Raw genomic sequence first — 26,763 nt, 5'->3', positions numbered from 1 at the left:
GAACTGTACTTTTAAAATCATTTTCCCTATCACTAAAACCATTTATTTTCATTGTGATTGTTGTTTTTTGAAGTGTTTTATTAGCTATTGGCTTTTAAACATATTTACATGTATAACTTTGCAATGTTTTCATTAATTAAAGAGAAGAACAAAATATAATCATAACGTCAGGAGAAAAAAAGAACAAGGCAAGTCTTAGGAGAGCAGGATAAAGAAAATAAAGTTAGAGTTGCTCTTATGAAATCTGATCACAATCTTAGTCCCATTTGTGTTTTTCTCTATGTAGATACTTCTAGGATTTTCCTTTATCCTTCATGTTCTAAAAAATGTTTAAATGATGCATCTAAGTTGAAGTATTTTTCCTTCGTTGTCCAGGCACTTAGTAGAAGTTTTTATTGAAATATTCATGTCCTTAGTCCTGGAAAATTCCTTTTATGAGTCTTTTTTTCTTTCTTAATAATTTTAGTCTTCTTTTTTTCTGATTTCGTTTTATAGTATTAAGGGAAGCTTCAATTTGAATGTCATCTGGAGTAGTCAACCTCTATAAAATTGAATCCAGGAGAGCACTTGGTTGTTCCTTTCTCCTTTTATTTTACCTGTTTTTTCATTGCTTTCTTCTCTTGGCTTATTTTCTTCATTCTGGACATGATATACATGTAAATAGATTTAAAAAGTCAGTAAGATTTCCAAAAACATCAGTCACCTTTCCAACTCCTCTGTACCCTCAATTTTCCTTTCCATTTTAAGTTCTTCTACTTATTACTTCTAGTATTTGCTCCCACATTCCTAGTAACATGCTTATAGTGACTTTTAAAAAAAAAAATTTGATGCTATTAGTTTTTGACTCCAAAGCCACGGATTTACTTTTGTAATACATGCCTCTTCACCCTGTCCACTGAAACACTTTTCTTCCCCCTTTTTTCAAATACAATCTTATCATTCTTTTAAATTAAATCCATATTCAATGTTTACATTTTTATAACTCATAGACGTCATTCACAGATGAACTATGTGGTGAATTCTCCCCTTATTTCCTTTTGCATATAAAATTTCTTTTTTCCTAGAGTCATCACCGTCTAGTTTTTTCCTTTTGTTTAACTTTCGAAGTACCTATCTCAATTCAACACCACACTTTTTTGCCAGAATTATAAATCCCTCTCAATGCATTCAAACATATCAAAAAAACTCTTAAATTCTTTTAAAAGCATTGAAGTTATCCTTCTTGGATGGGTAGATTTGATGTTCCCAGGTCTAGCTGCAATGGTGTATCTTTGGGATCCCCCTTCATCATCATCATCATGGAAATTCCCTTCAACTGTCTCCTGTGTTGGACACTGTTTCCTGATTCCCATCTCTTGGTTCCTCTTTCTTGGTTTATCCTCTCCACTAGTTCCAGAGAAAAAGAGCATGGGAAGTACATTTCTGAGAGCTTTCAAGCCTATTCCCCCTCTTGAATAATTTATCTGGATATAGACTTCAATATTGTATATCATTTTCTCTTACAATTTTCAAAGCATTACTTTCTCACTAGGATTGCCTTTGGAAAATCAGGTCATTTTGATTCTTGGCTTTTGATCTGCTTCCTTCTGGAAAGATCTGAGATCTTTCACTCTTGATATTTTGGAAAATTCATGATTTTACACACTGATGTGGATTTTTCTTTATTTATTGTACTGAGAATCTGATGGGCACTTTCAAACTCAGTTCTTAAAAACTTTTCTTGGATTATTTCTTTAACAAAATCTTGTCCTTTCTTTTCTCTGTTCTTTTTATCTATAAATTCTCTTGGTTAAATGTTGGACATTCTGGCCTGTTTTCTTGTCTTCTCTCTGTCCTTTGTTTTACTTTCTAGATGGCTGTCTCCACTTTACCCTCCAATCTTACTCCTGCATTTTAAACTTCTAAATCAGATTTTTAATTTCAAGAGCTTTTGTTTATATTCTTAGTATTCTTTTAAAAATAGCATCTTTCTCTGTGTTCCATGGCTGCAATATCTTTTCTTATCTCTCTGGGGTTATTTGTTTGGAGAAGAATTTTTCTGTCTCTACCCTATCTCATCTCTCCCAGTCTCTTTTATTGTTTGTTTTGGTTGCTGTTCTTTATGCTTAAAGTTTTCTTCAAATGCCTTGTGTCCTCTGGGTGTCCATTCATACTTAAGTCTGATACACCAAAAAGCTGTCTGGAAGATCTGATGGGCTTTATTCCACTATGATTTGATTGGGATATCTTATTGGGGAACCACAACCATGAATATTTAGTAGATTTTTTTTTGTCACAGGCTGGTCATTCTAAGATTTCCTGCCCAGGGATCTAACCTGGATGTTGGTACATTCTGGGTTGAGTGACGATGGGGTAAGGGACCCTATTCTTTGATATGTCATTTAAATGCTTTATTTTTAGTATGTTACCTCTGACTTCAGCTGTTCCTAATCTAAGATTATTCTGCTTCAGTCCTTCTAAAGTATAGATTTTTGTTGGGTGGGGAAGGGAAAGTTCTCTGGCTGAGCAGTTTGGGAAAGGTGAATCTGGGCAGGGAATATGGCTAATTGTTTTTGGCTCTGATCCAGAAGTTGCTTTCAAATATGTATCTGTTTCAGCCCCTATCTTTACCTCTCTTTTAGATTTAAGAGCTGTCTTTGATTTTTGGAATGTTCCAGGGTTCAAGCTTATTCCTGATTTTATTCCATTGCTGGTGTATGTTTAAATTTCTCCATTTTTAATGTTAGTCACCCACATTTGTTGGCTTCATAGATTTCAAAATTTTGATGCTGCCATTTCCTTCTCTGTTCTCATTTTCCTTGTATATTTATTCTTTTTTTTTTTTTTTTTTTTTTTTTTTTTTGACAGAGAGATCACAAGCAGGCAGAGAGGCAGGCAGAGAGAGAGGAGGAAGCAGGCTCCCCGAGAGAGCAGAGAGCCCGATGCGGGGCTCGATCCTAGGACTCCGAGATCATGACCTGAGCCGAAGGCAGCGGCTTAACCCACTGAGCCACCCAGGCGCCCCCCTTGTATATTTATTCTTATTTTAGTGAAAGAAGTGAAGGTCAAAAATGTATTTTCAAAATGTCATGTTTAAACAGAAGTTTCTGTTTTATTTTTAATTCAACATTGATCTGATGGGATATCAAAATTTGGGAGGATTTTAAAATAACAAAATCACACAAATCTCATTACTTTAGTGCAACTATTTTGAAAATGATTATTTAAATGCTTACATATTTTATAATCATTTTACTCACACATGTATTTGTGATTTCATTTAATATATCATCATAAATGTTTTATGTTTTCCTATAGAATATTCTTAGTTGTAGCCTTACATGTTTCATGGTATTGATGTACATTATTTATTCAACCAGTCTCTAATATTGGGTTCTAATTTTTTCTTAGCATTCATAATATCAAAGTAAGTTTCTTTTTACTTTTTTGCCTTCTTGAATTTTTCCTTAAAGGTATATTCCTTACCATATGGTGACTGGATCCAAGAAAAACATATTTATGAATCTTATTATACATTTTCATATTGGTGATCCAAAAATTTTACACCTAATTTTAATACCCCCTCAATGACTGAGGATATAGTATTAATTTTACAAAACTATTTTTGTTAAAAACTTGGCCCTTCCAAGTGTTTTCTTAAAACACAGATCTTGTCCAAGAGAAGTGTTCTTTTAAACCGTCTTTCCTGTACACATGTTTCTGAGAATCTGATTAAGACTATGAACATTCCCCTCTTCCCTCCCCAGCCGAATTCCCTCAGTTACATGGAGTGACATGCACATGGGCACACATGTATGCTCCTCTATACATAATTTCAGGCACTTGAACTCATTTGAAGTCCATTTTATGGACTTAGTGTAAGACTCCGATCTCTAGAGAAAGCACTTCTCAGAGCTATGAGCATCAAATTTCTTTGTTGTCAAGATATTTAACTGATATAAAATGGCATCACTGAATCACTGAGGACCCCATTATCTGGGATTCATGTGGTTCCTTCCCTTACCACCATGATTATGGCTAAATCTAGGGCCATGGAGAGTGACAAGGAGCTGATTCTTGTAATATCTGTCCAATTTCTGTCCCTGAACTCCTCCATTGCTTTGAATTTATTGGCCAGAAACATGATCACTGTATAGGTTGGTTGCACAAACTTTAGTCAAAAAGTGAGCAAAACAGGAAGCTTAAATGGGGATTGGGTGTGAGAAATTTGGAGAAAAATAATAGAAAGAGCATGTGGAACTAAGAGTGGCCTGTTCTTAAGCATTGTACAATCTTACATGATAAAACGCATATTGAGGAACTGAAATTAGAACTCTCGGTAACCATGGGAACAGCTCTGTTATGGCTCAATTGTTAGAAAAACAGTCCTGGGATTTCTGTGAAATGGAAATGATTGTTTAGATAATGATACATCTCCAGTGTGAGGACTGATAGTGAATTTCCAGCATAATTGGAAGTGGTAGGCCAAAATGTGAGGAACTTCTCAAACCCAGCTTTCCACAGTATTTCTCCTTGAAATAAGCACAATTAAGCTTTATAGGAAATTCCAGCATTTGGCATTTTGGGATGTAATTTTGAAATTTTATAGCCATAATTTTCCTATATGTCCATGATTTTCCATATCTCTCTTCTTTGCATATTCTATATTTAGCAGTTTTTCAGTAGCTTGCTCCTGGAAAAATGTCATGTGAGAGTTCTATTATTCTAGTCTCCAGATCCCAGAGTTAATTTTAGAAAGAGAATTTAGAAGTTAGATGCAGAGTAATCTTAAAAGAGGAAATTTATCTACATATAAGGAAGTCCTTAGGTCTGTGGTATCTTTGCTAAGGAGAAACTCTATAATGATAGAATAACATTAATTTCAATCATGACATGCTGTACCAGACGCTATATTTCTTGCTTACAAACACAAACAAGGCTGCCAACTTTTTTATTTCTCTTGATGTTTACAGAATGTTAAACTGAGGCTCACAAAGGTGAAGTAATTGCTCTAAGGTACTAAGATTGTCAGTGACCACGTGGTGACTGGACAACACTCCTCATTTCTCATGTCTTTCTCTTACTCCGTGGGGACATTAAGATCTGTTATCTGCTACATTTTGCTAAAGATAAGGATATCTTTAGCTTCTGATTCTCTGCAAAATGAAGAATTTATACTGCTGCTTCTGATGACTGATAAACCTTTCCCCTCAATCATTACAGCCTCCTGTCTGTAAATGGCTCACTCAAATGCCACATCCTTCCTCCCTACTTGAACCATTTCTCCTTCCTTGACTGTTCCCCAATGTTTAATTCTACATTTCTTATGTTCCTTCGTAACCTTCCTCTTTTTAGTCTGGCTGCTTGAAGGTATCTCATATACAAGAAGTGTCCAAATGGTGCTGTCTCATTCATTGTAAGTGGCTAGTTTTTGTCCAATGACCTGATTGCATCGATCTGTGTGTTTCCAGGTGACTGGTCAAAGAAGAAGATGAAAAGTTGCAGAAATGTAGCTAATAATTAGAAAGTATCTGTTGATCCTTTCCCTCCTTCTGAGGAGAGTTTCTGTAGAATGGGTAAAAGCTTGCCTGAAAAGAAAGTTTTGGGAAAAGACTGAAGAGAATTCCTCTTAGTGCTAAATGACAAAACAAAACAACAATGAAAACTGGCCTTCATGCGGCTGCTTTAAGTTGGATATTTTATAATTTTTAAAATGTGCTTATTTTTAGTGGCTGTAAGACCTCAGAAAAGTACAAATCTGTCAGTGTATCTGACACCAGCGATGACCACAACCAATATCAACCCAAAACATTTAATTTCTGCAAAGAAATTTCTACATATGCTCACTGTCAAATACATTGTGTTCTTCTCTATATTTGGAACATTATTTTGTGGAACTGGTCTAACTTATGGTAAACGCTGTGTTTGAAAACTTATTTGATGGGACACCTGGGTGGCATAGTTGGTCAAGCGTCTGCTTTCAGCTCAGGTCATGATCCTGGAGTCCTGGGATCAAGTCCCGCATCAGGCTCCCTGCTCAGCAGGAAGTCTGCTTCTCGTTCTGCCTGCTGTTCTCTCTGTCTCTCTCTCTCTGACAAATAAATAAGTAAATAAAATCTTTTAAAAAATTAAATAAAATAAAAATTTGAGATAAGGTAGTTATATACAACATGGATGTGTTTTATTTGAATCAGTGATTATTGAACATCTTTTAAAAATTTTTAGTAATAGGAGATGGCTAGAAAAAATAACAATTCTCATAATATAGCTTCAATTTAGATAATAGTCTTCATCTGAAAACTAAGAAGAGCTCCCATAACAAAAACCAAGCACTTCAAAAAACCATATGGACACAAAATTCTCAAGCAATATGCAGGCATTAATGTTTATAACAATGGCATTATCAGTTTATTTAGAGTACACATAATTTATAGTAAGTGTTATTCTTAACATTCTTAACACTATTTGTTATTCTGGTAGGAATCTCTTCTATGATTTACATGTTTAATGAATTCAGTAATTAACTAGGTTGCCTAATTTAATAACAGATCATACTGACTTATTAGGTTTCAACTGAAGCAAACCAGGGCTTTTGTGGGTTTTTAAGATCCTTTCCCTAAGAATTTTGTCTACTTCTTACTGGTCACATAGGGCTCATACCTTTTTGTTTGGAATTCTACAGGGAAATGTGCTTTTGGTTAGGGAAACATTTATAAGAGCCCATGATTTTTTTGTTGTTTTTTTTTTTTGTTTCTGTTCATTTGTTTGTTTGAGTGAGGTTGCTGCCACCAAAAGATACAGTACATGTATTTTTTTCCCAAGATTTTTAATTCAAGGTTAGTTGAGAAGTTTAAGGAATTAGCTACTCATGCAGAATGTGTTGTATTTGGAAAATTTCTACATTATAATATGTGCAGGATACAAATTATACTTAAATATTGGGCACTACTATCATCAGGGTCCCAAATTTACTGAGAGCACACATTGAAATGGAATGTCACTCTTTTATTTTCCATGGCTGTGGTAGACAGAATATTGGGCCTCTCCCCAAAGATGTCCAGATGGAATTTGTGCATTGTTATCTTACATAGATGGGTCCAGTTTAATCACATGAATCCTTAAAAATGGAGAATTCTTCCAAACCAGGTGTCAGAAAGAGATAGGATGATGAATACATGGTCAGGGAGATGCTACATTGCTGTCTTGGAAGACGGGAGAAGGGATCCTGGAGCCAAGAATGCAAGCCATTTCTAGAAGCTGGAAAATGAAAGGCTAGATCCTTAAGAAAGAAAATAGCCTCTGAGACTTAGATGTTAACCCAGTGAGACCCATCTTGGATTTCTGACTCACGACTGTAAGGTAACAAATTTGCGTTGTTTTAAGCCTCCTTGATTATGACTGTTTGGTATGGCAGCAACAGAAAACTAATATATTATTGAGATAAACTTTTTCATGATACCCCCCCCACCCCTCTGACTAGCAGGAAAAACAATGTGAACTCATCAAGTAGAAGTATTTCAACCCCTTCTGATTTAAATTGTTGTGTGTTGAGGTCACTCGGTCTCTTTGGGTAAGTGTGTACTCCCAGAGTTAATTTCCCTTTCTTTGTTTTACTCAAGGTAGCCCATAGGCCAATGGGGTGGAAGGGGCTCATATATCTTTTTGGGAATGGGGGGCGCTTATCTATAAACCTCTAGTTATGGATCTGTTTCCACTAATCTTTGTTTCTTGGCCTCTGTTAACTGTGTTGGTGTTATAGCTGGTCCTTCTGACCTATGAGCATGCACTAGGAGAATGGTACATTGGAGAAAAGAAAAGTAAGATACAGAATCTTTTCCAGAGGGGAAAAAGAAGTAAAAATCTAGTCTCTTCCCTTGCTGCCTATATTAGACCTGTTAATGCCTCTGGTAAATGAGGTCCTGTCCTTAGCCAGCCTAGGACACTGCTGACCAAGGGGTGTTAGCATTGCTGCAACTACTTAGGGCCACGTGAGCACTTCTGTATCTTCTGTATTCTGGGTCAAGTCCATGGGAGGCTATAAGCCTTATTTCAGTCTCCTTTAACCAATGCTGAGCTGTCTTGTCTCACTTCTTTCTAATGGCTCAGGAGTTCTCACAGCTTTGAGCCTTCCACTATATCCAAGGAATTGGGTGACCAGTTCTGAAGTTCTTAGGATTCTTGTGCTTATCTAGATTTATCTAAAGCATTTCCTTCATTTCTGTCCATAGTGTTTGCTTAGGATTTGGAGAAGCTGGTCACCTTCTCTCTTCAGACTGCCTTTCTTCATTCTCCTTCTAAACTCTCCTGGGATTAAAAAGGTCTGGATTTTTGTTTTTCACCTCTGGAAAGGACTTTCCCTGTATCTTACTCCATTTGCCCAGAGTAGCCCAACATCCTTTTTTAATAGTAATTCTAAAAGTAATGATAGGGAAGGCTATCCCCTTCACATTATAGAAGAAACTCTGTGATCTGAATTGGCCGTGTTTGTTTCTTGATAGGGTAGCTTCAGGACACGGAAACATAAGAAACTATACATACTGCAAATACACTGGTTTAATGCATAGATTGGCGTATGTTAGTCCACACACCAGCTGACTGTTTTTGTAAATGAAGTTTATAGGTGGACAGCCACGTGCACTCACTTACAAATGGTCTCGGACTCCTCTGGGGCTACCTTGGCAGAACTGAGGAAGGGGACAGACACCATATGGCCTGCAAATCCCCAGATATTTACTCTCTGGCCCTTTAAGAACGTATTCTCTGACCTCCAGTTCTATCTATTATTCTCTAGAACTCTGTAACCACCCCCAAAGCTGACAGTTTAAAACAACGAATATTTATTTTCCAGCATTTCTGTGGGTCAGAGATCTCGGCTGTCTTAGCTGGATAATTCTGGCTCACAGTCTCTCATGATGAGGTTGCAGTCAAGCTGCTGGCCCAGACTGCAGTCATCTGAAGGCTTTCTTGGAGCTGAAGAATCCATCATCAAGCTCACGCAGGTGGATTTTTTTTTTTTTTAAGATTTTATTTATTTATTTGACAAAGAGAGATCACAAGTAGATGGAGAGGCAGGCAAAGAGAGAGAGGGAAGCAGGATCTCTGCCGAGCAGAGAACCCGATGCGGGACTCGATCCCAGGACCCTGAGATCATGACCTGAGCCGAAGGCAGCGGCTTAACCCACTGAGCCACCCAGGCGCCCACGCAGGTGGATTTTTAGCAGACCTCAGTTCCTTACCAGCTGTTGGCTTGGAGGCCTCCATTCCTTCATGGGAGCTACTCCAGCAGCCTGCTCCACAGGACAGTGGCTTTGTCCAGAGCAAGGGATGAGAGACAGAGAACAAAATGGAATCAGCACTCTTTTCAATTCCAGTTGAATTTCCAATTCCAAATCTTTTCAATTTTCAATTCCAAATCTTGGAATTGATACACTATCACTTCCACAGTATTCAATTTGTTAGAAGCCAGCCGTAAGTCCAGTCCATCCTCAAGAAGAGGGGATCATCTGAGGACATGGAGCCCAGGAAGCCGAGACCAATGGAAGACGTCTTTAGAGCCTGGCTGTCACATTTCATAATCCTCCATCTAGTCACTCTTTTATATCAACATGCTGCATTTGGACTTCTATCCATGTAGCTCTAGAATGTAGGACTGGGGACTATGAGAACCAAGATAAGCCAGGTGGTGAAGTGGTGAAGCCATTTTTAATATGCAGTCTAATTCCAAGCTAGCCATAGAAGTTGTTCATCGGCTTAGTGCCTGAGGGCCAAATCCACGCTAGAACTCCAAAGGTTAGGAACACTGGGAAGCTTAAAGAAAAGCAAATGGGGAAAGGATTCAGAGCAATAGGGTTTGGTTTTTGCAGTTTCTTGCTCCTACGGGTGGCCAGGTAGCCTCTTAAGAGAATGCTTTGTCAACAATGAGAACTTTTTATTTGTCAATTTCTTCAGTATTCAACAAATGTTTACTTAACTCCTACTAAGCTCCAGGTGCTACTGAAGGCAGTGGATACAGCAGCAACTTGGAAGCAAAGATGGCCTCAGGCAGGAAACATCTTACATCAGGTGCTTCCTTTGTATGTTGACAGAGACAAGTGACTTCCCAGAATTTGACCCTTTCAGGATTTGTGGACAAGAGAAGATATTTATATAAAAAGATAATAGGTAGACTGGCCCACTTGTATCCAGGGATGTGAAAGGAGGTCCTGGAAATGTTGTAATGCATTTACAGTCCTTCCTGGTTTGAATGCTTTAAAAATGCTTGTCATCCCTATGTTTGTGAGTCCAGACCTGGCATGGAGGGGCAGGGTCTATAAAAACCATAGACTGCTGAAAGTATTAACACATTGTCTTGTTTTTACTTTCGTGCTTTATTTAGCCACTTTTAGCCCAGCCATATCTTTCATTGGGCTCAAACTTCATATATTTACTTAACAATGGGATCTGGAATTTTGCTCCAGAAACTTCTGTCAAAGCCCAAATCATTTTCCTTCCTATCGAGATGGATACATGAGGAGAAACTGGGAGAGAAGGCAGCGTGGTTGGTTGATCCACAGAAAGTCAGGCTTATTTAGGGAGAAAGGATAAAGGCCCCATATCTTTGGGAGCAGGGTGGAGGAGGAAACCACCACGGCTTGCTCTAGGACACTGTAAAAGCTTTTGACCTACAAATGAGGTTCATTTTTTCGATCTGTGTGATTGAAAGCCAGTTTTAGGATCCCATTAGACACAAATATTCCATTGCCTGTACTTGTATCAATGGTTTATCGGTGTGGAATTTTTTTTATGGGTCTCTGGAGGGACTGAGACTAGGGGCTCTCGGGAACTCCCAAGAATGTTTACTTCAGTCATCCACATTTCAAAAGGGAGGGACTTGGAGGAAAAGACAGCCACAAAAATTTATTGTTTTGAATTGGAATTTGTGAGAAAAATAGGAAATGTAATTTTAAAATGAAATAATGGCAAAGCGAAAGATGAAGGCAAAATGGACAGCCCTGGCCACGTCCATGACTGTTGAGTCCTTTTCCTTGGAGCTGATATCTGATGCCAGATACACAATGTGTTAAACTTACTCAGCAATTAAAGGTAAGAGGTTGTGAAACTCTCAATGAGCCAGAAAGAAAGGGGGCAAAGGGCTGAGTTTGAGTGAGTAAAGGAAGATAAATCAGATGAGATTGCATGTTGATGACACTCACCAGGGTTGCTCAACAGCTACATCTGACAAAGAGCAAGAAAAAAAGGAAACATTTTGGCAGCGTCAGCCACCCCCAGCCTCTCTCTTCAAAACCCTACTAAGAAAGCCCCACTGCTGGATGAGTTATTTCCTCTTTTTGCTGTATGAGTACAATGGGAGAAAAAATAGACCCTAGAGCTGAAATATGAAGTTAAGAAACAGTAGTGTGAGTAATAGCGCAATAATGAAGGAGACAAAAAGGCCTAGAGGTGAGGATATTCCAAGTAGAGGGCTTGCCTGTAGCTGAGTCCGTTTGTGGGTGGTGGATATTTCAACTGTTCCTTCACGCTGTTACAGAGAGTGTCTTTGTTTCTGACTGTCCCTGTTACCCTTGGTTTTATTGGTTCCTTCTTCCTGCCTGGATTCCGGTGGAACCACGCCTCGCCTCACTCCCTCTTTGGCTCTGCCATATCCACCTTAGAAACTTCTATGTTCTCTTCAAACCTCAACTGAAATCCATCTTTCTTTCAGGAAAACCCCATTCTCCTCCAGCCCAGAATTAACATCTTTCTCTTTTCTCCTCCTAGTACCTTTAGTGTTTTATTAAATTGGTCACCGTGTCCTTTATACACAAGTTTATGTTTATTTTCTGTTGTCTCTATTGAGTTGAAGTCTCCAGAGGGCATGAATAGCCCTGTGTATTTCCTGTAACATTTACTCAGTGATAGGAGGGATATAAAAAACTGATATAATAAGTCAGTGTTTGTTAGCTTAAAGTATAAACTCTTACAAATTTTAACAAAGATTAGTAAGATCCTAGGCGAAAGTCCCTTAACTTTCCTGCAGATGAAACTAATTAACTTCTATCTTTGTCTACCTTGTTATATTGAATTCTGATGAAATAAATATATTTTTTAAGAAATCTGGGGAAAACTATTTTATTTTTATTTTAGAATTTTTTATTAAAAAGAAAAAAAGGAATTGATTTCACCTAGTTTCTAGTTCCTTGGAGACATGATGCCATGTAGTTGCTTTGCTGGCTTCAGATTAGAGGTGTGGAAGGTTCCAGAATATTTTAATTCTTTCCCCCTTTGTAGAAAAACTTTTTATTTTTTTTTATTTTTTTATTTTTTTTTATTTTTTTTAAGATTTTTATTTATTTATTTGACAGAGAGAGATCACAAGTAGATGGAGAGGCAGGCAGAGAGAGAGAGGGAAGCAGGATCTCTGCCGAGCAGAGAACCCGATGCGGGACTCGATCCCAGGACCCTGAGATCATGACCTGAGCCAAAGGCAGCGGCTTAACCCACTGAGCCATCCAGGCGCCCCTGTAGAAAAACTTTTTAAACTGAGCTCTATATTATTAAAAGAAGAAGAAGAAGAAGAAGAAGAAGAAGAAGAAGAAGAAGAAGAAGAAGAAGAAGAAACCGAATGACCATCACTAGATCCTATGGTTTTCTGTCTTTCTTTTCCCTTCCAAGTCTCTCAAAGTTATATTTTATGCCTGTTGGCTACACTTCCTAGATATGCCTTTCTTTCCCACCTCTTTGCTATTAAGGGACTTTGATCTTCATCACACTTCAGAAACAGTTCTCTAAAAGGTCAGTTGTAACTTCCTTTTTGTCAAAATCTCTCCGCAGCATTAGCTGTTGATAACCTCCTCCTTGTAACTGCCTGCCGCCTTGGCTTTGACATTGCTCTGCCCTAGATTTTCTCCTAGGGGGAAGGCAGGATGAATTTGTTCAACACACATGCTCCTGCTAGAAGCCTTCAGTGTTTCATTGTATCTGGGCTTCACAACAGGCTCTCGGAAGCAGGAGGCATTTCTCACACACCATCACGAGAGGATAGACATTTTTGTTTTGTCCCATTTGGCCAGTCATTTCACACAGGGGTAGGGCTTGTGCCCCTAAGCTGGTGGCAGTTTTCTTGAGAGTAGAGTCTGTACCCTCACCCTGCCCCTCTTCTCTGTTACTCACCATGCCTGCCACAGCAAATAGTTTCAGGGTTTAATAAATATTTGTTGACTGACTGTAGATGAAAGTGCTCAGACTTTGAAGATAAAGACTAATATAAACACTGGCCAGTGTTTTGTTGACTATCTGTTTTCTTCAAGTTCTGGAAAAGACCTCCTTTTATACACCATCTTAACCCTCCCCCCCCCCCCCGCCCCCATATACCCACACTCTAAACCTCATTCGTGAAAGGTTTGACACTGAGATTAGAAAACAATTAGCAACTGTCCCTCAGAGGCGGGAGTGGGTTTCCTGCCAGGAACAGGAGAACCTCTCCGCCTGGAGTGGCTGAACTCTGAGGCCTCTGAATTTGATCAGGGTGATTGTATTTATTATCTGCTCCAGGTAGCTTGGCCCAGTTTCTGAGTCGGATGCACGGAGTTTGTACTTTCTGTCTGACACATAGCTGTCTCATCCCTCATCCCTGTGAGAGGAGAAGCAGTTGTGGGTGAAGCAGGACAGTGGGGAGGGGTGGGGGGATGATACCAGTGAAGTTAGTCAGCTCTACCCTCTCCATCTCCTCTTTGCTCCCTTAATCGCCTTTCACTTCCTCCTTTCCCACCAGGTGCCAGAGGGCTTATGCTTCCCCATAATCTCTCTTGTCATGGGGGAAGTGGTAGGAACCAACTTCTTTTTAAAAAATATGCCTGCTAGGAAGCTTGCACATCATTGCTCATTCAGAGTGGTGGCTTCATTCGTCGTCTTCTGGTCGCTCTGTGAGGTAGATTTTATTACTTTTCTATCACAGACATTGAAATTAAGGCTTTGAAAGAATAGGAGACGTCCCCATTGCACGGCTTGTAAATACAAAGGTGGAATTTGAAACTCAACTTGTTGGACTCCAAAACATCCGGGTTCTTTATATTGTACGAGGATACCCCTTTAGAAGGAAAGGGCTGATAGAAAATCAACTCCCACGGAGGGCTTTGTAGCTTACAGTAGAGAGCAGCACTTTTCCAATAGAGTTCCAGAAAAATTTCCATGAGCAGAGGGGTGGGACATTTGGGATGGAGGAGGCTGTTTTCTTGACCCAAAGGCTGAATTGGGGGCTTCAAAGCATTGCACCTGACCTCTCTTCATCCTTAGCCACCCAAGGTTCCTAAATTGGAATTCAACACTTATGGACTTTTTTCTTTGACGGATGTTCTTTCATAGTCATATATTTAAAGTTCCTGAAAATGAACCTACTTAAAATATATATATTTTTAAATAGTTAGAAAAGGGGCGCCTGGGTGGCTTGGTGGGTTAAAGCCTCTGCCTTCGTTCGGCTCAGGTCATGATCTCAGGGTCCTGGGATTGAGCCCCGCATCGGGCTCTCTGCTCAGCGGGGAACCTGCTTCCTCCTCTCTCTCTCTGCCTGCCTCTCTGCCTACTTGTGATCTCTGTCAAATAAATAAATAAAATATAAAAATAAATAAGTAAGTAGTTAGAAGAACCGTGATTGGTTCTGTGTCTTTAAAGGGAAAGGAAATCTCCTGCTGATAATTTGTTTATTCTTACCTATATTTAAATAAATTTAAGTTAAATTGTATTTAGCACTTTAGAAATAAGTCAGAGAAAGAAAACAGCATGTGACTTCACTTGTAGGTGGAATCTAAGAAAAAAACAAAACAAAAACAAAAACACAGAACAAATGACTACACAAACAAAAAAGCAGAATCAGACCTATAAGTACAGAGAACAAACAGAGTTGCCCGAGCAGTGGGGGTGGGGCACAGGCAAGCTGGGTGAAGAGGAGTGGGAGACACAGGCTTCCCATCATGGAATAAGGTCACAGGGATGATGGTGAGCAGAACAGAATGTAGAGAGGTGTTCAATCACTGTGTTGTCCGCCTGAAACTAATGTAACACTGTATGTCAACTAGACTTCAATTTAAAAAAAATCTTAATACTGTCAAACTAGTCTCCTGAACATAGTGTCCACCTTGCCCAGAACCTTGTGAATGCTTCCCATATTCATTATGTTTATAAAACAAAGAGAAAATTAGACCCTTTACTGGAAAAAAAAAAGTCTATTTAGCATTTTAAGAAAACAGAGACGAATCAAATACTGATCATTCTTTTTCAGCCTGATCTTTTCTAATCAAATCATATGACAGCAGTATCAAAATCTTCACTTAACATATGTATACACTTTGCAATGTTATTACACTTGAGGTTATCTTGCCTGAAGTGAGGGCTTTGTCAATTATCCTGAAGGACTATCTTAATCCCTTTTATCAAATAATTCTTTTTTTTTGCCATGCCTATCACACCAGTATCCTTGTTGATTTCCTATTTATTAATTATTAACAGATTCGCAGAGGCAATTCATTTGTGTGCGTATGATCCAAGTTTTCCAACATCACTTTCAACCGTCTTTTGAAACACTAAAGCTTTTGCAATGTTTGCCATTTTGCCCTGAAACCTAGCGCATTGCATTTGCGTTGTTTGTAAATGCCTAGAACAACTGTGCTGTCAGCCAGACCTGGTGCTGATGTGATGGGTGAGACAGAAGCAAGGGCCAAGTGAAGGGTAAGTGGTGACTAGTCTTGAAAGAGATTAGTTGGCAGCTTTGTGAATATTTTTACCTTACGGTGCCTCTTTGCTTCCCTAAGCAATCAGGTAATTGTGGGATGGGGCATCATACAGGTTCAAATACTAAGGACTCCCCAGGCTCAAGTAATTGTGGAATGGAATGGAACTGGCTTTGCCTGGATCCACTCTGACCCTGTAAATGTAGCAGCTCTTAGGAATCTATGGGCTTGGGTGGTTCTGAGATGAACCAAATCGTCTCCCAACTACTATGGTGTGCATGAATAGAGCCCAAAGCATTCCAGAACTACTGCAATGTTCAATCTCAAATTCAGAGATTTGTTTGAAGGCTCATATTATCTCTATTGTGATGTCTTTCAACAGATCTAAGAAGTTGTGTAGTTTTAATTCAAGGTGGGTTAAGGAGAGGATAAAACTAAATGAGACTTAGGTTCTAGGCCTCTACTATTATCACTCTAGTGTGCTTGAGGTGGTGGTGGGGAGCAGTTATTGGCTTCAATAGACTTAAATGCTATGATCTTTGTTTCTTTTAACTTCATTTATCATTTTTTTAACTTCATTTATTTATTATTTATCATTATAGCATTTATATATTTATCATCTATATCATTATTTATTTATTTATTCATTTATTATTTTTAAACTTCATTTATCATTATTTCTTTTAACTTCATTTATCATTATATTCTGTTTGAATATAACTTACGAATAAGAATCAATTTTCCTTCTTATAAGTATTTTAGATACAATACCTCAGTGGCAGAGGATGCTTGCTGATCCCCCTTCTCTAACTATAGATGTATGACCATATATTTAAACAGTATTATTTGCAAGGTATTAAAGCATTTCAAAGTAATGATAGTTTTTTTTTTTCATAAGTAGAGAGGATAATGAGGTCTTGTTTCTTCCTCTTTGCTTCTTTAGCATGCTGTTTATAAGACTTTTTTTTTTTTTCCTTTTTCTTTTTTGCAGCTGTTGTAGTTGAATGCGAGGTTTGGGGTTAATTCTGTATTTTTCTTCCCACTGGATTGCAAGCTTCTTGAGGACAAAACCTTCATCTTATTTTGTTTATGTCCCCAGGATCTGACACTGGACTCCATAAATGTCTGTTACAATGTTCTTTAATTGAAGTTGAAATGAAGGAGCTGATGTAAAAGGAAGGAAATGGTAAATTATTGTGGCAGAAGTGAAGCAGGTTGTACTAACTTTGCAAGGACAGGAAATAAAAGCAAGGTTCATTGGTGGAAGGTAGGACAGAGGGCAGGTTCTCTGCGGTGTGTTATGAAAGGAGCAGAGGTCAAAGTATAATAACTATTCCACTGGAAAAACAAATAAACAGTCTGGAACATTCTTGCCTGAGCACATAGAAACTTGAAGTCCATGAGCAGTTAGAGGCCCAAAGCTAGTGGCAAGGTTTATGAAGCCATCTGCATCGTCTTGTGGACCTTCTAATTTATTCTTTTTCAAAAGTGCTTCCTGATAGGAAATGACACTTTCTAATGAAGTGTCAGGAAGTCTACCCAGGGATTAATACAAGGTGACAGAATCTCCTTAAAAATGGAGAATACAAAAAAAAAATCTCCACTTTAAGGAGATTCCACCACATCAGAAATTTCCAGTGGCCAACAGAAAGAAGGCAAGAAGTTTTTCTGGAAGCCATATGTCTGTTCAGTGTATCCGCAGACCTGTAGAGAAAGAAGAGCTTAATTAGACAGATGAGCAATTTCCTGAAAAGGCCCATGCAGGCGTTGGATTACATATCATTTCCTCTAAAAGAGGCAAAAACCATGATGATTAGCAACTCACTGTTTTGGAGCCCAGCCATTCTCCAGTTTATTTTCACTTGGTGGGAGTGAAGGAAGGTGATGCTATTGCTTTTGAGTTGGGTTCTCTTAGTCATGAATGTTGGATGTCTCTTGTGCAGAATGAGTGTTAAATTGAGCTCGGGATTATTGGAGTGTGGGATCCTGCTTTGTGGCTTGCCCTTGGTTAAACAGCAATCGCTGTAGCCAGAAGAATGCTCTAAGCCATCCTCCCTTGTTTTCAGTGGCTTAGGAAACAGAAACTAATTTTCATTTCCACTAATCCAGACTTGATTGGGAAAGGAAATATAATGTTACTACATGAAAGCTTGAGGTTCCTGCCAAAGCCAAGCATGTACTTAAAAAAAAAAAAAATCCTACTGATTCTTTCCCATTTGACTAATCCATATCCTCTCCATCTTTCCATTACAGAATATATGACCAAGAGTTTGCTCTTCTGGAAATTAGTAAATGGTTTCATTAGTATCAAAAAGTTAACACTGATTTGGAACATTGGAGAGCTACAAGTCCTGTGGATAATATGGAGATTGGCTTCCATTTCTCAGCACTTCTGCTTCTTTGAAATAAGGAAGTTTGTAGACCTTCCTTAGTTTCCTTGTGCTCGCTTGTCTTCCCTGTCCCCCTTTGGTGTTTCACAAAACTGAGTCATTGAAACCCGTTCCCATTTCACCACCATACAGACAGATGTAGTGTAATGATCAAGAAAAGAAACCTTTTCATTCCTGTAGGCTGCCGGAAATCCTAGTTATTAAGTGTCATTTCAGGTCATTGATGCGAAATCATTTGAATTTTTTTTAAACCGTTGGCATGATTAGGAATGGTTAATCTTGCTTGAGCTATTCTTTCAGTAATCAAGTTTAGGTAAATATTAGACCAATTGAAACTGAAGAAAGGGTGTTAGTTAAATACATATGTATAAAGAAGAATGGTAAACATGCTCCCCCTTTTTTTTTTAAAGATTATTTATTTGAAAAAGAGAGAGAGTGAGCATGAGTGGTGAGAGGGACAGAGGGAGAAGCAGGGTCCCCACTGAGCAGGGAGCCCAAGGCAGGACCCTGAGATCATGACCCAAGCCAAAGGAAGATACTTAACTGACTGAGCCACCCAGAAGCCCCTAAACATGCTCCTTTAAAACCAAAAATTAATTAAGGACTTCAAAATGTACAATGTTCAGTGAAACATTGGTGAAGATGAGATTTTGATACTCACTATTTGCAGTAATGCAGTCTGGGAGACAGGAAATCAACAAACTGCCTGGGTTGGCCAGAGTCAGTTTGATGTGCAACATTAATACTTTAGTTCAGAAAAGAACCTGTATTAGTTAGGGTCCTCCAAGGAAACAAAGCCAACAGGAGATCTATAACTAGATCTATAAATGTAGCTGTATCTGTAAATGTAGATATAGGTGTTATTTATCATGAGAAGTTCATTTATGTCATTATGGAGGCTGAAAAGTTCCATGATCTATAGGCTGGAGAGCCAGGAAAACTGGTGATGTAATTCAGTCCCAGTTTGAAGGCCTGAGAACTTGGGGAGCAGATTCAAGGGAAGAAAATGAGATGTCCCAGGTTGAAAAGTGAGGCAGGGTAAAAAGGGATGGATTCCTCCTTCCTCTGCCTTTTGCTCTATTTAGACCCTGAACGAATTGATGATGCCCACCGTATAGGGGAGGGTGACTGATCTTCATTGAGCCCACCACTTCAAATGTTAATCTCATCAAAATACCAAAATTTGTATTTGACAGGGTTCTCCAGAAAAATACAACTAGGACTGATTGATTTATTGATTGATTGATTTTAGAAACTGGCTCACAAGTTTGCCCATCCACATTGGCGAAGATGATCTTGTTTTACCTAGTCTGCTAATTCAAATCTAATCTCTTCCAGAGACACCTTCACAGATAAACCCAGAAATCGTATTTTACCAGCTATCTGGGCATCCCTTAGCCCAGTCAAATTGACATGAAACTAACTGGAATAGGACCCCTTCTATGAAGTTAGCAGTCAAGCTCGACACCAGAACTGGAGTGTATGGAAGTTTATAATGTTCTTCTGGTGGTTTGGAGAAGTTTAGAACCCAAAACTTTGGTTGATAATGTGTAATAAATTAATAAAAATCTAGTTGAGTTGCCACTTAGGATCCAGGATGGACTGCTGGTTTTCACATAGGAAAGTTAAGATATAAGTGCAGTAATTTTAAAAAATCTGTTTCTTAAAGAATTTTTTTAAAGATTTTATTTTATTTATTTGACAGACAGAGATCACAAGTAGGGAGAGATGCAGGCAGAGAGAGAGGAGGAAGCAGGCTCCCTGCTGAGCAGAGAGCCCAGATGATGATGCGAGGCTTGATCCCAGGACTCTGTGATCATGATCCGAGCTGAAGGCAGAGGCTTTAACCCACTGAGCCACCCAGGTGCCCCTAAAAAATCTGTTTCTTTTTCAAAAGCAGGCAAATGACAGCTTTGGGTTGAAACTTCGGGATCTTAGTTTGTATAAAGTCATGTAAGTGGTAAAAATGAGTTTTGAACACAAGACTGAATGGAACACTCGAAACAAATGGAAGATTGACCAGAGCTGGGGTTTGTTTATTTGTTTTTCTTTTTCTTTCTTTCTTTTTCTACTTTGCTTGCTCTCGACACAATGCCTGACATAGGTTTTCAATAGATATTTATTGAATAAATGTGAGTGAAGCTAGTGTCTCTATGTTCTTTCCATGATACCATCTGCTTTTGAATAAGGGGGCTAACTTTTCCTTCCCGTTATTGTTATTACGGAGACTTTTTTCCCCTCAAATAAATGAGAGACACAAGGCTTCCATCTTTATTTTTGTAATTTAAAATCTACTGACTGGATTGTTGAAGCTTATGCTGGCTATTAGAGAGAAACTATATGAAAGATTCTCTTGCTCTGCTTTTAGACCCATGTTGGTTGCAAAGCTTTAACCTGACTAAATGGAAAATTTGATATACCTTTATTTATAAACAATAAGTATACCATACTTTCCAAATTAAAGCTTCAAAATGAAGTACTTGTAGGCTACAAAATTCACTTATCTATTCAACAGAAATTTGAATGTTAGTACTAAGTACTTACCACTGTGCTAGGTGCTAGGAATATTATATTGAATATCATGTCTCCTATAAATGTGAAATGGATTTTGAAAGAACAGTTCAATATATTGTGATACAAAACAAAGTGAAAGTCTCCTTGTCAGAAACATTTGCTAGACATCTAGAAGTAGTTACCCATTTAGGAAGATGACCTCACACAGGTGAGTAAATAAAGAGTAAATGTCTTAACATCCTGGAGGCTATTCTACCTCTCTAATATGCTTTTTTTTTTTTCCTAAAGATTTTATTTTATTTATTTGACAGAGAGAGATCACAAGTAGGCAGAGAGGCAGACAGAGAGAGAGGGGGAAGCAGGCTCCCTGCTGAGTAGAGATCCCGATGCGGGGCTCGATTCCAGGACCCAGGGACGATGACCTGAGCGGAAGGCAGAGGCTTTAACCCACTGAGCCACCCAGGTGCCCCTCTATTATGCTTCTTGAAGACACGAAGACAACAGCCAGATGAAGCAACTATTCTGACTGAATTTATTATTCCATTTAGGCTAAACAATTGGTTTTATTTTCATCTAAGTGACAGTTGGCTACTTGCTCTTACATCACATTTCACACAAAGCATTTTTCCTTTATAGGGGGAATTTAGTACTCCCAGGTATGTCTGGTTTTCACTCTGAAAAGGACAGGAAAAAGCAAAATAAACAAAAAAACCCCAGCAGATACAGGCCTTGGAACAAGTTCTTTGCTGTTTGTGCGTTATGCCCTTCAAATAGTTTGACTTTCATGTGTATCCTCCAGAGTTAGGTACTTTAATCTCATACTTATTTGGAGCATAGGTCTTGGAAATTTCTTTTTTGTAAAGGAGGGAAAAAAACCCAAACCTAGAAGAAGGCTATACATCCATGGAATTTGAGAAAGAAATGAAAACAGCTTCATTTAAGCTTATATCTGCCAAAATTAACAATCTAAAATTCCTTTTGTAAGAATACTTTCTAGTACTCCTTAGGTTCTTTTTGAGATGCAATAGAAAGACAATGAAAGCAGGCAGATGAGGATGATACACCAAAAGATCTAAGAGGATTAAAAGATTAGCGCCAGGTCCTGGGTGCTCCCACTCTGTCCACTCTAGGTTATGCAGACAGAGAGCAGAGCAGGCCACGTTTCTGCAAAGTAGACACTCCTTCAGAAAATGCTCTTAAAAAAAAAAAAAAGAAAGAAAGAAAGAGGGAAAAGAAAATGCTCTTTATCAGTGACAATGTAGCTTACCCTTGACCACTTGGGGCATGGGAGGTAAGCAGTTAATGAACGCCTCTCTAAGAAACAGACTAGCACACTATGTCTTTCTTACTCTGACATTCTAGGGCTCTTCTGGTTAGAAGAAGACAATACTAGTGTTACCCTAAATATCAAAGGCTGTAATTCCACTCAGAAAATAGACACCAACTCCGGAAGCTACTATCATAATGCCCTACACTGATGGATCTTAAGTCCTCAATTTCTGTACTAAACAGGCTTCTTTTCATGGCAGATGAGTTCAAGTGTCATCATTTATCCTTGTACAACTTCACCGTGATAACTTTAAGGACTAGATATGGGCAAGGACTTGAAAACAAGTCAGGCAGTAGGTGGAACACCCGACCCCTTCCCCCAACCCCCTGGCCCAGACATATTATCTTTTGGACGCTGTTTCAATGACTGGTTAAAACTGAAGCAAGGTTGACATGATAATTTGTAATCACAGCAATGAAATCATTCCAAATGGATTGGAAAAAGGTCCCGCTACTTGCTATGTTAAGAATGGAGCATACACACACAAAAAAGGACAAGTCCCAGTTAGTGAGATGTTGATTATTAAATTAAGAAGTGATGGAGGCCAGTAGATATAGAAGAAGGTGCTCAACCTCATTAGCAATTAGAAAATGAAAATTGGGATGACAGATACACTGACCAGATGGGCTATAATTAAGATGTAAAATCACATTGACAGAAAGCTTAGAATTGCCGAGGAAAGCTGAAGATATATAAACCATATTGCCCAGCAATTCCAGGAATATACCCTCAAGAAATGTTTGCTTAGGGGCCCCCCGATAAGGGATAAATGCATTGGGATACTGAAAAGTGATGTAAATGAGCAAACAACCATTACGGCAAACTGGAAACCATCACAATTTTAAGGTTAAACGAAGGAATCGTGGCATAGAAAATACCTACGTTATGATTGTCTTCCAATAAAATTCAGAGCCAGACCAAATCAAACTATATTGTTTCGGCTCCTTTGGGGAGCTGATGTATCTCTTAACTCTGGACTGGACTCTGTTTAAGCAGTTCTCGACGAGTATAGGTACATTTTAGATACTTTTCTATGTGCACGTTTTATGCTGCAGTAAAAAGTAACACACACATGGGGTGCCTGTGTGGCTCAGTGGGTTAAAGCCTCTGCCTTCCGCTCAGGTCATGATCCCAGGGTCCTGGGATGGAGCCCCGCATCGAGCCCCGCATCGAGCCCCACATTGGGCTCTCTGTTCAGCAGGGAGCCTGCTTCCCCTTCTCTCTCTCTGCCTGCCTCTCTGCCTACTTGTGGTCTCTGTCTGTCAAACAAATAAATAAAATCTTTAAAAAAAAAGTGACACACACTCACACTTGCGCACGCGTGTGCGCACACACACGCACACGTGACACGGATTCTGAGACCACTGTTCCACGGGCAGTGTCCGTATAACGCCCAAGATGCTAAAGCGGGTCTGTCTGTTTTGAGGGAAGTTTGGGGCTGGCCCCAACGAGAAAAGTGTGCCCTGGATTCAAGATGTCACCCCTTCCGGTAACGTCATTGGCTGGCTGTAATCCGGGTTTGGGTTGTTATCACACAAAAGATCCTTCAGTAAAATCCTATTTGATTCAATTTACTTTATTCAACAAGCCCATAACTACCGACTCAATCTTGCAATTTGGTTTAGACATACAAACCATCATGTGTTAATGTAAATTATATGAGAATGGTTGGGAATCTCTGACAATTAGTCTGCACTCCTTTATTTTCATTCCAGTCCTGCTTTCCTCCTAAATGACCCACAAATTCATTTTCGTCAGCCTGCTTTTACCTCAAGTGACACAGCCTGCGTTCCATAGATAGCAGAGGAGAAAATACACTCCCCGTTTTTTTATCATCTCTAAACACATTAGCAAAGGACTATCTGAAAGGTGTTTTCATCTGACTAATTAGGTTAGAAATCTCAGGAGAACAGTCCTATTTGCTATATTTTTGATGGAAATGTTTCTGTTTCTGGCTGAGAATCTTGCAAGAACAGATTTCTCCTTGGATACTTCTGTCGGAACTTCAAGTAAGAAAAAAAGAAAGCAAGTTTTTCTTCCTCATCAGTTGGAAAATAAACTTGGATTGTGAGGGACTTATGCATAAGGGCCATGATTTGTTTATTTTTTTTAAGTATACATTATATGGCATAGAGTTGTGCAGAATGCCAGGAAATAATGCTTATTGGTGATTATTGACATCTGTTGTCCCCCTCCCCCAAATTTGGTGATTGGTGGTTATAAATTTGGCTTATTGGTGATTGTTGACATATGGTGTCCCCCTCCCCCAAATTTGGTGATTGGTGGTTACAAATTTGGCTTATTGGTGATTGTTGACATATGGTGTCCTCCTCCCCCAAATTTGGCTATTTCAGTGCAATGTTCATAATGTCTTTGATTTTCAGTGCAAGCAAGTTGTAGAACACAAAACACTTCTTTTTATTTGAAACTTTTAAAAAATGGTTTATGAATTTGAATACTTAGAACCAGTTGTTGTTTCATTCTCTAATTGCCTTTTACTTCTCCATCTTGTCTTGTTGATTACTAGTAAGTTCTATGATGGAAGAAGCTATTTTTCCTCCGTGTTCTCCATGCCATTTAAACACTGGATGAGAATACAACGGATGCTTAATAAATTCTTACCACTTTTGATTCCATCCCTTTTTAAAAAAAATAGTTGCTTTTAAATACATTCAAAACCCGTCTTTAGACCCATGCACAGCATGATCAGAGCCCGGTAACATAAGTTGTAAGAAAACACTGAGTTCTTGGTCTCTCTAGACTTCTTTTGTTACAGATTGCAATTGTTAATGGCTATTATTAATAATACATTCTTTTTTTTTATAGATTTTATTTATTTATTAGACACACAGAGAGATCACAAGTAGGCAGAGAGGCAGGCAGAGAGAGAGGGGGAAGCAGGCTCCCTGCTGAGCAGAGAACCTGATGCAGGACTCAATCCCAGGACCTGGGATCATGACCTGAGCCGAAGGCAGAAGCTTTAACCCACTGAGCCACCCAGGTGCCCCTTAATAATACATTCTTAATAATAATGGCTGTTATTAAAAATGGAGTTTCTGTTTCCCTTGCCTCCAGAGACGTATCTTGTAAGACAATCCAGCAATTGCACTATTAGGTATTTATTCAAAGGATATAAAAATACTGATTCGAATGGACATATGCACCCTGACATTTACAGCAGCATTAGCAATAATAGCCAAATTATGGTAAGAGGTCAAATGTCTATCAACTGATGAATGAATAGAGAAGTTGTGGTGTATATCTACAATGGAATATTACTCAGCCATAAAAAGAATGAAATCTTGCCATTTGCAACAACGTGGATGGAACCAGTGTATTATGTCAAGTGAAGTGAGTCAGTCGAAAAAACCAAATACCATATGATTTCACTCAAATGTAGCATTTAAGAAACCAAACAGATGAACATGGAGGAAAAGAAAGAGAGAGAGGCAAACCATAAAACAGACTCCTAACAATGGAGAACAAACTGAGGGCTGCTGGAGGGGAGGCAGGTGTGGGGGGGCTAAAGGAGTAATGGGCATTAAGGAGGGCCCCTGTTGTGATGAGCCCTGGGCATTATATGTAAGTGATGAATCATTTAATTCTACTCCAGAAACTATACACTATACCTATTACAGTATATGTTAACTGGAATTTAAATAAAAACTTAAATAAATAAAAATAGGGTTTCTAAACAATTTTTAAACTATACATGCTTGCCCAGGTATTGAGGAACAACGCAATGTCAAAGAAACACTGGGAATAGAATAATAACGTATGTGATTATAAGCGGTGGTGGTGGGGTACAGAGAGAAGCCAAAGTCAGTGAAAGCATAAGGGAATTATGAGTCTATTCTACCAGGCTCTTTTCCCCCATTGCCAGGTGCCATTTACATCCCATTAGAAGGCACCATAGGTTCTAGTCAGGGACTTAAGATCAGTGTTTGTGATAGTGAAGGAAAGCGGTAGCCTCCCTAGAGTTTCTCTCAGATTCTAGTGTTTCATTTTCAATGTTAATTCTCTCTAAAATACTCTCACAGAATGCAGAGGGAACATGTTAAAGAAGATAGACCAAAGATTCCTAATCTGGAATCCATGGAAGGGATTCAAAGGCTCTTGGACTCTTGACATTGTGTGTAAATTGGGTCTGTGCCTCCCTACATTTTTCTGAGTGTTCTGGCTATTCATCTGGGATTCCTAACCTTTTCTCCTCCCAGGTGAAGAATCACTGCTTACAGGTAATGCTTACATTTACTCTGTGTCCTAGAACCAGCCGTATGAACTTGACTGGACGAGTGGATTGAAAAAGATCCTTCCCACAAAGACTCAAACGGCGTTTGCAAAGATGACACTTCTCACCATGCTTCAGTTAGGAATGTTCAGGGGATCCCTTTCCAGAGTTCGAGCACGGCGCTGAAAATACCAGAGGCTATTAATACGGCTTGTATATTTACTTTCATGACTTGGCAAGGATGGGAGCTGCGACATGCAATCTTCTCAGAGATGATGCCGTGGGGGTTGGCCAGCCAGCAGGCAGATGTCTGGAGTTTGGCAAGTAACGCTCTCCTCCTCCTCCTCCTTGGAACCACAGAATGGTCCACGAAGGGCATTTGTATTTCCACTCTCTGTAGGTCTAGTCTCTTTTATTAAAAACGAAACAAAACAAAACAAAACAAAACAAAAACTTTATTGAGATATAATTGATAGGCCATCAAATTCAACTTTTTAAAATGTATAATTTAATGTTTTTTAGTTTAGTTGGGCAACCATCCCCACAATCTCATTTTAAAACCTTCTTCAGAGTTTTTGCTATTTATGTTCTTCTAATAGCTCCAGAATAACACTATGT

General features: G+C 38.8%; 1 long non-coding RNA gene across 1 annotated transcript; it reads left to right on the top strand.

The window, feature by feature from the left end:
* Window positions 1-15,550: 15,550 nt before the first annotated feature.
* LOC125107154 (uncharacterized) lies at window positions 15,551-26,294 on the top strand. Its single transcript, XR_007129473.1, has 3 exons — window positions 15,551-15,678; window positions 16,780-16,866; window positions 26,182-26,294. It is a non-coding gene; the product is annotated as an uncharacterized LOC125107154 (long non-coding RNA).
* Window positions 26,295-26,763: the final 469 nt, after the last annotated feature.

This window comes from Lutra lutra, chromosome 8 (assembly GCF_902655055.1).
Source record: "Lutra lutra chromosome 8, mLutLut1.2, whole genome shotgun sequence".
Lineage (NCBI taxonomy): Eukaryota > Metazoa > Chordata > Mammalia > Carnivora > Mustelidae > Lutra > Lutra lutra.
Note: the sequence above shows the minus strand (reverse complement) of the source record. Positions and strands in the feature narration are given on the sequence as shown.